Source organism: Pectinophora gossypiella, unplaced genomic scaffold (assembly GCF_024362695.1).
Source record: "Pectinophora gossypiella unplaced genomic scaffold, ilPecGoss1.1 Pgos_61, whole genome shotgun sequence".
In the NCBI taxonomy this organism is placed as follows: domain Eukaryota; kingdom Metazoa; phylum Arthropoda; class Insecta; order Lepidoptera; family Gelechiidae; genus Pectinophora; species Pectinophora gossypiella.
In genome coordinates, this window is record NW_026063271.1 from 44,318 (window position 1) to 57,322 (window position 13,005).

The following is a 13,005-nucleotide window of genomic DNA, read 5'->3' on the forward strand; positions in this document are numbered from 1 at the left end:
ACTGATTGAATTGACCAACATCGTCTTTTTATGTACCTAATGTTCTGTAAGTTTCAAATCTACTTATCTCGTGTGGGTTGAGAATGTGAGATCAATGGCAGGCATCATGAACCTTGGTGTCAGGGTTTCTATTGAAATAATAATTATTAAATTTATTTATTTAACAGTTTATTGTACACAGAACAGGATAGATTTAATTAGTTCTTTACTGATGATTTAACAATGATATTTAAAGCCACGAATAACTTAGTACTTATTTACCTCGGTACCAACATCTAACAAGAAAAAATAAGGTCACTCCTCTCGGACTATTTTTTTCTTTGAACATGCCGACATTGCCTACGCGGCGGAGTTGCCGAACTATCGATAGGTAGATTATCAATTGTTGAACTTGAAAATTGTCAAAACTATCGAAAGTAGTGATAGTACATTTAGATCGATACTAGCGATAGTACCGATAGTCTTGCTTTGTAACAATAATGGTAGGTATTGATCTAAAAGATCTATCGATAGGTACCTACTATTGGTTTTTTTAACTAGGTAGGTATCGATAGAATATCGACAGGCAACACTGGCTTAGTGTCCGCCCAATTTTAGACGCGATCTCGCTCGATTTTTGTGTAGCGAGGTTTTGCGTAGGTACCTACCTACTTACTAAGTTGGTGGATGGTTGAAGTAGTAGGTAATTAGGTACCTATCTAATCTGTGGTGGTTGTGTTAGTTGGTTGTTAGTTATTCTAATGACAACAAAGAATACAATTGTTTACTGTTTCAACTGTTTTAGGTAGATAATGGCCCCGATTCCTATGAGTAAATGAATGAATAACCCGGCCGAATCCAAAAGGTATATCGCTGGTATGCAAACCGTTTGACGTGTGCTGTCAACTTAATTCTGTCGGTTGTTTTAGATTTCTGCTTAAAATTGACGTGTATTCCATAAACTTTATGCCTGTCGATTATCCGTCCATTTCCTTTTCAACGGATGAGACAATGACAGGTAGGTATAACTTAAAATAAAATTAGATGCCGTCTGCAGGAATCAGCACCAACTTTTATGCTGTAGGAGGTTACGATAGACAAAGAAAGAAATAGGATCGGTTCGTAGTGCCTACTTTGTAGCGCCGCGCCGCCGCCGCGCCGCCGCCGGCGTGCGGTGCGGGGCGCGCGGAGTAGGGCGTACGGAGCGGGGCGCGCGGCGCGCGGTGAGTGTGGCCGTTGACCCGTTCGAGCGGCTGATTATGGATAAGTACTTACCGCAAAATTGTTGAAGTCTCCATTACATTGAAGATTTTCGATAATTTGTAATTATTGGTTTTTTTATTGAAATTTGGGTTCTATGCAGCTTAAAGTACAACATGGAATTGAAAATAATTAAAAAAAAAACTCAAAATTTCATGAATTTTGCGACGGAAAATTCCACTAGATATTAACTCAGAATCATGGTCTGAATCATCCCTCAAAGTTTTCGTTACGATGTCACTAACACCCGGTATATATATATATATATATATATATATATATATATATATATATATATATATGTCGGAGTTAGTTATGAATAAAGAAGAGAAATTGATCAAATCGGAAAATACAATGAAGTTGCAACGCTCCGACGTCAGGTGGCGTACGAGCAGAGCGGGGTGAAGTCGAGAGAGTCACTACAGAGTCGTCGTGTCGAGCGGACGTGTACTGCCGTTCTAGTCGGGCAGTCTACCGCGAACCTTCGTCGTGAACGGACGTGTCGAATAATTACGATCGGAACGTGGAGTGCTATAGTCGCTCACCTATAACTTGTAGGGACGTCAAGAAAGTGTGATCGGAAAAGAGCACGTGTCCCGATGATTCGGTCCGAATATAGGAACCATGGGTGGTGGAGGGCAAGTAGAGGGCGAGTAGCCCCTTCGCACTAACGTCCTTATGCGCGCTAGATAACGAGAGACTGTGTAACCGTTACGAATACCGTGACGTTGCCGTGAGTGTGTACCTTATGCTGTGACTTTATTTAATCGTGATACAAAAACTATGTGGAAGTAAATAAAATGATTGTGATACTATTGACGGCCATTATTGTCTTCTAACGCCCACCCTCCATTCTGATGATGATGTTACGACCGACCGACCCTACTGTTACGACATCAGAAGTGGGATTAGTGAACTTGGATGAAGACAACGTGATGCGACGTTCACAACAAAACAATGCAAGTTTCGATTATCACAATCAGAAGAAGATTATGATGATTATCACATTCGTGTGACCAAGTGATGAAGATGTAGTCTACAGCCATGCCTGAATTTGGAGATGGACCTGAATTTGAAGTGACCTGGACCTTGTTAATGATCGACATCACTACACGCCGTAAGATATGATGGCGTGAACATTACAATATTTCCATACTGTGTGCAGTCGTGTTTGAAAATTATGGTACCTCAACTTGAAAACTGTTATTACGGTGAGTCGTTTTCATACTGGAACCTTATTGTTATTGATTTCATTGCTATGTGAATGTTCGTTTCTAATAATGAGGAAATTGATTTCAAATTAACTTGGAAATTATTATTTCCCTTTGTTTAAAAAGAAAAATTTACGAGACATATTGTGTCAATCCGTGTCAATAATATCGCGTTTTCCAATCTGTTTTCATCATCGTCAAATCTTTGTATTTTGGTCTAAAAATATTTCGAATTGGTGTAGACACGCTTAACCTGCGTGATTAAAGTTGTATTTTCTCACTCCAAGCAAAAAGAAATTAATCATGACATGATAATTGAGTCTCGTTAAATAACGTGTTTTGTAATCTACCGTCATTCATCAAATCTTTCAATATTCAACATTCTTTATTGTAATCTTTTTAAACTGATTGAAAGAAAGTCATGTGAATACGATAATACAGTGAATTCTTTTGTTTCATGTCATAACTTGGTTCGGCAATTGGTGGATTGCAAGCGGGGAAGAAAATGGCGCGGGCTGAGCCGTAGCCGTGTAAAGTGACGACATCATGGCAGCGCGTTGTATACCAGCCGGACTTGCTGCGCTGGTGCTGTTGAAGACCTAAACCATGTCACAAGACCAGTGGTTGATCTTTTATTGGAAATTCTTATAAGTCCTGGTGAGTCGTATCTGTTTTACCTGATTTGAAAGATGGAAAGTTTTAATAGGATACAAACGAATATAGTGCAGACAGTTGTCTTTCGTTAAATTTACTTAAATTGGAAATCGTAATGAATTGAAGTAAACATTCTGAAGTAAAATGATTTGGATTATGATTAAATGAAATAGGCTTAGAAAAAGCCCGAAACAGAGTAAATCATTAGTGAGAAAATTGGAGCAAAACATTCTAAATGATGATCATACCGAATTGGTAATTGTTTAAGTGCGGTAATATTTCCTCGAGGTGTTGGTCGCTACATTGTGACTTTATGACTTGTGTGTGTGAGAGCAGGGTGCTCTGTCGTTTTGTGGTCGTGGACCATGGTGGCCATCCCGGGAGGGGATGTTGTGACTTATGACTGTTTTGTAGCGTAACCGCAGTTTGGGGAGGAATATTACAGTCTGTTGTGCTTTGCAGTAGATGTGTAATAATGTTAATTGATTTAATTGAGTAATGAAAGTTATGATTGACTTGTTTCGGAGCAACTCTGATAGGAAGCTGTGCACTTGTAGTGTTCGGGGCTGCAGCCACTTTTGTGCTGCTCGTCTTAGAAACTACAGGTATGCGGTCGAGGCCTGGATGTCATGTTGACTTTGTATTTGGTCATGACATTGTACCTGAATCTAAGTCAAGTTGACCTCCGGTAGAATTAGTCGAACTGCACAAATTAGAAATTAGTGATATAAAAGAAATTGTGTAACGCATTGACCACTATTCTACCAACTAAAATGTAAAGTTTGTGTGCTAGCTGTGTTGAGATATCGTCACTTGGTGTAAGTGGCATGAGTTGCTGTCGCTCGATTTAGGTGGCAGCAACGACTGTGTTGAGATATCGTCACTTGGTGTAAGTGGCATGAGTTGCTACCGCTCGATTTAGGTGGTAGTGACGCCTGGTTATGAGATATCGTCACTCAGTAGAGTGGCATGAGTTGCTACCGCTCGATTTAGGTGGTAGTGACGCCTGGTTTTGAGATATCGTCGCTCAGTAGAGTGGCATGAGTTACTATCGCTCGTTTAGGTGATAGTAACGACCGACGTGTAAAGAGTAATTAGATTTTCAAGTTTGGTTGTTTATAGTGTGTGAATACTGGTCAATGGTCCGTGTATTGTTAGTTGATTTATCATGATGTAATGTGAGCTCGTGTAGAGTCACAAGTAGAGCTCGTGTAGAGTCACAAGTAGAGCTCGTGTAGAGTCACAAGTAGAGCTCGTGTAGAGTCACAAGTAGAGCTCGTGTAGAGTCACAAGTAGAGCTCGTGTAGAGTCACAAGTAGAGCTCGTGTAGAGTCACAAGTAGAGCTCGTGTAGAGTCACAAATAGAGCTCGTGTAGAGCTCATGCAGAGTCCTATATAGAGTCTCATGTTAGGTCAGGAATGACCGAGCGAACTTGGATAATGTGCTGTGGTATATTGTTTCAGATTAACACACGAGGACGTGTGTCACGCAGGATGGCCGTGTCGGAGTTAGTTATGAATAAAGAAGAGAAATTGATCAAATCGGAAAATACAATGAAGTTGCAACACTTCCATCATGAAGTTGCAACGCTCCGACGTCAGGTGGCGTACGAGCAGAGCGAGGTGAAGTCGAGAGAGTCACTACAAAGTCGTCGTGTCGAGCGGACGTGTACTGCCGTTCTAGTCGGGCAGTCTACCGCGAACCTTCGTCGTGAACGGACGTGTCGAATAATTACGATCGGAACGTGGAGTGCTATAGTCGCTCACCTATAACTTGTAGGGACGTCAAGAAAGTGTGATCGGAAAAGAGCACGTGTCCCGATGATTCGGTCCGAATATAGGAACCATGGGTGGTGGAGGGCAAGTAGAGGGCGAGTAGCCCCTTCGCACTAACGTCCTTATGCGCGCTAGATAACGAGAGACTGTGTAACCGTTACGAATACCGTGACGTTGCCGTGAGTGTGTACCTTATGCTGTGACTTTATTTAATCGTGATACAAAAACTATGTGGAAGTAAATAAAATGATTGTGATACTATTGACGGCCATTATTGTCTTCTAACGCCCACCCTCCATTCTGATGATGATGTTACGACCCACACTGTTACGACATATATATATTTGTATATGTGTGTGTATCTATTCATATAATTATATGTCGGAGTTAGTTATGAATTAAGAAGAGAAATTGATCAAATCGGAAAATAAAATGAAGTTACGTCACTTCCGTCATGAAGTTGCAACGCTCCGACGAAAGGTGGTGTACGAGCAGAGCGGAGTGAAGTCGGGAGTCACTACAGAGTCGTCGTGTCGAGCGGACGTGCACTGCCGTTCTAGTCGGGCAGTCTACCGCGAACCTTCGTCGTGAACGGACGTGTCGAATAATTACGATCGGAACGTGGAGTGCTATAGTCGCTCACCTATAACTTGTAGGGACGTCAAGAAAGTGTGATCGGAAAAGAGCACCTAGCAAGTACGTTCACATGTCCCGATGATTCGGTCCGAATGTTGGAACCATGGGTGGTGGAGGGCCCCTTCGCGCTAACGTCCTTATGCGCGCTAGATAACGAGAGACTGTGTAACCGTTACGAATACCGTGACGTTGCCGTGAGTGTGTACCTTATGCTGTGACTTTATTTAATCGTGATACAAAAACTATGTGGAAGTAAATAAAATGATTGTGATACTGATGACGGCCATTATTGTCTTCTAACGCCCACCCTCCATTCTGATGATGATGTTACGACCGACACACCCACTAATTACGACATCAGAAGTGGGATTAGTGAACTTGGATGAAGACAATGTGATGCGACGTTCACAACAAGACAATGCAAGTTTCGATTATCACAATCAGAAGAAGATTATGATGACTATCACATTCGTGTGATCACGTGATGAAGATGTAGTGTCCATTGAAGATGGACCTGAATTTGAAGTGACCTGGACCTTGTTAATGATCGGCATCACTACATGCCGTAAGATATGATGGCGTGAACATCACAATATTTCCATAATGTGTGCAGTCGTGTTTGGAAATTGTGGTACCTCAACTTGGAAACTGTTATTACGGTGAGTCGTTTTCATACTGGAACCTTATTGTTATTGACTTCATTGCTGGGTGAATTTCCGTTTCTAATAATGAGGAAATTGATTTAAAATTAACTTGGAAATTACTATTTCCCTTTGTTTAAAAAGAAAATTGATGAGACATATTGTGTCAATCCGTGTCAATCATACCGCGTTTTCCAATCTGTTTTCATCATCGTCAAATCTTTGTATTTTGGTCTAAAAATATTTCGAATTGGTGTAGACACGCTTAACCTGCGTGATTAAAGTTGTATTTTCGCACTCCAAGCAAAAAGAAATTAATCATGACATGATAATTAAGCCTCGTTAAATAACGTGTTTTGTAATCTACCGTCATTCATAAAATCTTTCAATATTCAACATTCTTTATTGTAATCTTTTTAAACCGATTGAAAGAAAGTCACTTGAATACGATAATACAGTCATGGGTTCTCATCGCGAACATTAGGAAACATTGTTCAAAAAAATTTCAATAGATGACGCTAATAGTACCGATTTGTAATTAAAGTTTCTTTAAAAGCCAATAATCGATAAATAGGCACTAAAATTATGTTTTATAATTTAAAAGTTATACTCCAACCAAAAGTTAATCAAAGATATTGGCATTTAATGGAGATTTTTATATTTTTAAATTTAGTGGTTACTCTAGCGGATTTACGTCGGAACTACGTCGAGTATGGAGCTTGTTGAGGGGTTGAACGTTCTCGTTTTTATTAACGCCATCTATAATTATGTGTAAGAAGCTCGCTTAAAGTTGCGCCATCTATCGTTAATTATTGCAACATCGATCTAGCTTTGCCACAGATAATAAAATATTACGTTTTTAAAAGATTGTGTTTATTTGCAAAATACATTTTATTGAATTAATTAAATGTTTAGTTGTAATTCTCATAAATTATGGGAGATACAATATCAAATTTAAAAAAAAAATATAACCTGTATAAATATCATTTAAAACTAAATTTGAGAACAAAAAAAAAACGCAACTTTCAAATAACGTAGGTTAGTAACCTAGGTACCTATGTTTGAAAATGTTTGTTTTCGTTTGAATTACGAGTCGAACGCGCCTTCTACGTTTTGTGTATTGTGGTTTACAAACTAACCCTGGACTGAAATCGGACTTTGATTTGGCTTCATGAAACCTGCTTTCACGTAGCGGCACAGGAACAGTGGTTATAAAAAATGTCTGCACACAATTGTTCTTATTATAATTGTACAAATTCTTCGGAACAGAAGTCAATGTTCCGTTTTCCGTGGGATGACGTCAACCGCCTAAAAGTATGGCTTGAGAATTGCGGTAAGTAGTTAAATGTTTACTTTTATTTATTTTTAATATTAAAACTGCAAAAAGTTATCAAACAAACAATTTGATAGAATCAATGACAATCAAAACTGGAATAAAATAAAAAGAAATACCTAATTAACATGGTGGGAAAGTTATTGCCACTCCCCCTACTTGCTAGACTATTATTTTGGTACCTAATCGGTTTATCATTTGTCACCATTTATCATTTAGTTTACCATAATTAATGTAATACTTAAACTCAAGCTGAGATCAACAGTTTAGAGTAGTAGAACAGTTTTTTCTGTCTGAAGAACATAATATAATTAGGTATTGTGCTCAATGTCAATTTGGAATTATTAAATTAACTTTTGTACAATTGGGTAATTTAGCATGGCATATAGATATACTAATCAAACTTGAAAATCATAATTAGTGATTTTTAACATATTCTTACTGGGAACTCAGGGCCTCCAGATTCTGAACCAATTGCTATAACTACTAAAGCACTGGAATAGTCAAAAACTTGTAAAGTACCTACTATATACCAATACTGTATGCGATGGATTTATATTTCCAAGTGAACTGTGGAATAAAAGGGACAAAAGTTAAAAAAAGTCAATCAAGTACATAATTATTGCTGAATTTTGGACTGTTTTATTGAACATTTTATAGACCAGGGCGGTTAAAATAGCCACATCGAAGCAATTCATCTAAGAAAGCAATATTGCAGTTTCACATTTGTGCATATAAAAGTAAGTGTGCGATGCAAACAAATGTCAAATAGCAATATTGCTTTCTTAGATGAATTGCTTTGATGTAGCCATTTTGGCCCCCCAGATATCTACTTACACATTTACTTTTAATTTAAGATGAAAATAAATAAAAATAAAACATTAATTTATTTCTTCTTATACAGTCTTAATAGATACCTAAGATAAACTACTATCTACCAAACCTACAGTTTTGTACCAATTTCACACATCGGGACTGTGTACAGAAGCCAGGAACCCAAATGAGGTATACCTAGTATTTTGGTCTCGCTCACACCTGACCACCTTTCAGCAGGTAACAATCTATACATACATTATGTATAGGTAGGTACCTACAAGAACTTAATAAGACATGTCAAAAGTTGCTGTTTTAGTAGATTCTGCCTCTGTGTATTATTGATTAGAACATTAGGCTTATGATCTGGAGGTCCGGGTACTGTTTCTGATATTATCAAAATTACTTTGTGAGATTATTCATCACAAATCAAATATTTTTAATGATCACAAACAGTTAGAACATAAAAAAATTTATGCAACATACCTACTACAGTACACATGGGAGGCCTGTTTAAGCAATTTCTTCCAGGGAACCACTACCATGATCCAACCATTAATCTTTGTTTAGTTATGACATTGCGGACTAAGTCACTTAATTGTCCGAAAAAGTAAGAGTAAGCTTTGCTTCAGAAATTATATAGTTGGTCCGGGCTACCACCAAAACGATTACCTCCTGTTATTTGAGGGTAGAGACGATCCAGCAGTGGAACATCTATAGGCTATTTATGTTTTATTGAAAATTATATTCTTTTCTTGTAGGTAATATGAACATAGCCCACTTGCCTGCAGAAAATTTGCGGTCAAGGTATTTATGCATTGACCATTTCAATATCAAGTATGTACGAAATGAGACTGGTCATAGAAAAAGACTCCAGAGAAGTGCAGTTCCAGAACCATATCAGACTCAAGACGTTCAAAATCGCTCAAGCACTTCCTCACCAGGTAAGCACAAATAATTTGTCAAGTTATTACCTACAATTGGGTAGGTAGGTACTTACCTACCTTCTTCGTGCCGTGGTCGAGTTATGATGACCGGAATCCTCCAACGCGCGGCCAATGCCTTGGGCAAGTGGTTTCGCAAATGGAGAATCGAGGTAAACCCGGAGAAAAGTGCAGCGGTGTACTTTTCAAAGGGCTATTATAACACGCCACGGTCACGCCGTCAACTTAAAGTCATCACGATGTTTGGCAAGCCGATCCCTTGGGAGGAGCAAGTCAAATATCTCGGCGTAGTCTTAGATAGACGTCTTACTTTCAAGGCCCATATCAAACGAGTGCGCGATCGCGCCGCGTTTGTAATGGGCCGTCTTCATTGTCTCCTTAACAAGCGAAGTAAATTGTCCCTTAGGAATAAGGTGAAAATCTACACGACTTGCATCCGTCCGATCATGACCTATGCAGGGGTAGTTTTCGCTCACGCGAGCCCCTCTCAAATTCACCGTCTACAAGTAATACAAATCGTTTCATGCGGAAAGCCACGGGAGCTCCGTGGTTCCTTCGCAATGAAAATCTGCACATTGACCTAGGTCTGCCAACCATTGCCCAATGGCTCAAATTAGCTTCCAAACGTTTTTTCGATTCTGCTCCGCACCACCCAAATCCCCTGGTAGTTGCGGCTTCCGAGTACATTCCGCTTAGGGACGGTACTGAAAAGTATCGGCGTCCGAAGGACGTAATATACGATCCCGACGACCCGATTACTCTAGCCATAGAGGCAGCCAATCAGCTCGCGACACCAAACACTTCAGGTCCCCGATACCGACCCCGCCGGCGTGGTCGACGATTTCCCTCATTCAGCGCTTATCGCTATCGACCCACTAGGGTCGATTAATTCTTTCAAATATTTTTCCTCTCAGACGACGCCCTGAGCCGAGGTTCGCGCCCAACTGGGCACCCTCAGGCCTGTTGTCTTAAACGTTGTACCGGGTGAGAGCCTTCAGCGCTCCCCATTTGTCCGGCCAAGTAGTTAATGCCATCTGCGGCAAATCTACAATAAGTCACGTCAAAAAAAAAAAAAAAAAAAAAAAAAAAGTACTTACCTACCACCGAATTAATACAAATACAATCAAATTTTTATTGTAGGTTAGGTACCTACCTATTGCTTGAATATCTACATAATATTGGGTTTTAGTATAGTGATAGTGAGTTATTACCTACATGAATGATACCTACCGACAGAAGAAATTGCTTAAACAGGCCTCCTATGTAATTGAAATGTTAGGTACCTAGCTAATTACAACTTACCTACTACTTAGATGTAGACAAGTTAATGTAGGTACCTACCTACCTAGTTAAATGTTTAAAGTAGGGGATAGGTTGTTTGTATGAAGTGTCCGGGCTGTGATGATAGATAGGTTCGATAGGTGCCTATAGACGTCTCGATTCCGAACCATTTTCAGTAACTAAACTATAATAAAGCCGTATTAACATAAATTGTAGGGTTTAAAATAATTAAAGACGTAAAATATTACTTTATTGTACCTATACCAAGATACCTACCTACTATCTATAATACCTACTTAATACCTTAATGACAAATTGACAGCCTCCGTGGTCTAGTGGTTAGAGCGATAGGCTCAAGATCTGGAGGTCCGGGTTCGATTCCCGATGGGGACATTGTCGAAATCACTTTGTGAGACTGTCCTTTGTTTGGTAAGGACTTTTCAGGCTTGAATGGTGATTCAAGCAATCAGGTGTGATTGTTCGAAAAAGTAAGATGATTCCGTGCTTCGGAAGGCACGTTAAGCCGTTGGTCCCGGCTATTAGCCGTAAAAACACCTCCACCAACCCGCAGTGGAGCAACGTGGTGGAATATGCTCCATACCCCCTCCGGTTGATTGAGGGGAGGCCTGTGCCCAGCAGTGGGACGTATAAGCAGTTTATAATACCTTAATAGGTAAGTATCTACCTAGGTAAGTTAGGTAGCTATAGGTAGAAAAGTAGCTTTTCGCTTTCAACTTTACGCAGACGGCGATTGTCGTAGATGGGTAGGTAATGTAACCTACCATAACGTAACCAGTTGTTTAAGCCTGAAGGGGTAACAAACATACAGGCAGATTTACCTACATACCTAGGTACCTACTACGCATCGCATCGCATCGTACGTACCTATCATTTGCGTTTGCGCGACTCAGCCAGTAGGTAGGTACCTGCCTACCTACTTACCTACAATCGTAATAACACGTGACCTCGCGCAACGCAACAAGCTAGAATGGATCTTATCTTTATAATGACATAAAGTCTATAGTTGCTCGACACACGGAATTGAGACGTAGTTGTTTACAATCTTGTACAAAACAGTGCACCGCGCTTACAGGGCTTATAGGTATATATTATAGCGGTTATTAAACTACCCAAACGCGATACGTCGAGATCGCGGGCTCGGGCATCAGGATCGGGCAGTGTTATAATAAACAGTTCATTGGTGGGCGACCCACGATTTCGTCATACATTTTATAGGTAGGTAGGTTACATTGGTACACACGATGACCTGACGCATCGTGTGTGGCAGATGAATCGAGTTAATGTAGGTAATAAAGCCTTATCATTCCACTTACTTAAGTAGGTAGGTACCTACTATGTTTGTGGCTCTTTCACGCAAAACCTATACCGCAGCGTAGCTACCTAAAATCATATAGGTACGTAAAGTAAGGCCAACCAGACGAGATACAAAAAGGTAAACAAACGGACCATTACTGAGTTACATTGCGATAACCAGGGATTATCATCTCTGTCCTTATCACTCGTACGCGCAGTTATGGCGTCAGTTGGTCAACGACAGCTGTCGTTGTGTTTCGTGGTAGGTACAGGAAAGCAGTCGGTACTGCAGCTGTCAACATTTGGACCGCCATTTTATGAACATGTTCATTTCTGTTTGGATTGCGTTCGAAGTGATACATATTTTTTCGTCCCCGTATTTACCTACTTAGATTTTTGTTCTTATTAGGCTGCCCCCACATTGGGCGTTGGCCGAGCGTACGCGTTTCCTGAGCGTGCTGCCAGCGTCGGCGCGGCGCGGACGTCGCGTCAGCGCACCGTCTGCGGGGCGCGGGCTTCGCGTTGTCCAGCGCCGCACAAGCGCTGCGTGAACGCCGCGCAGACGCCGCGCTTACGTCGCGTTCCACGGGCGTTCGGCCGCCCGTGCCCCCCGCACACATTCCCCCCCGCGCCCGCTAGCATCTCAGTCAGTCAGTCAGTCGCCCGTGGAACGCGACGTAAGCGCGGCGTCTGCGCGGCGTTCACGCAGCGCTTGTGCGGCGCTGGACAACGCGAAGCCCGCGCCCCACAGACGGCGCGCTGACGCGACGCCCGCGCCGCGCCGACGCCGGCAGCACGCTCAGGAAACGCGTACGCTCGGCCAACGCCCAATGTGGGGGCAGCCTTATTCCGTTTCTGTTACTTTTATTTTTGATTTTTGCTGGTATTATGAGTAGTTGTTGATTTAAACACAGTATTGACAACATGATTGATAATACGATAGATAGTTTTATCATAAACACAGCTGACTCGGACTCTTCCGACGAATCATCTTTGTCTAGTACAGACGACAGCGATTAAAATTCGAACTTTATGATAATTTATTCAAATATAAATGTTTTGAACCTCTGAAACTTTGTTTACATTCTATATCTCGTCTGGTTGCCTTTAACACGTCAGTAATCTAATCATTATTTTTATTTATTTTATTTTAAGTTATATCT

At 40.7% G+C, this 13,005-nt stretch overlaps 1 long non-coding RNA gene across 1 annotated transcript; it reads left to right on the forward strand.

The window, feature by feature from the left end:
- Positions 1-4,032: 4,032 nt before the first annotated feature.
- Positions 4,033-5,791, forward strand: LOC126381558 (uncharacterized). Its single transcript, XR_007568872.1, has 2 exons — positions 4,033-4,612; positions 5,268-5,791. It is a non-coding gene; the product is annotated as an uncharacterized LOC126381558 (long non-coding RNA).
- The last annotated feature ends 7,214 nt before the right edge of the window (positions 5,792-13,005 follow it).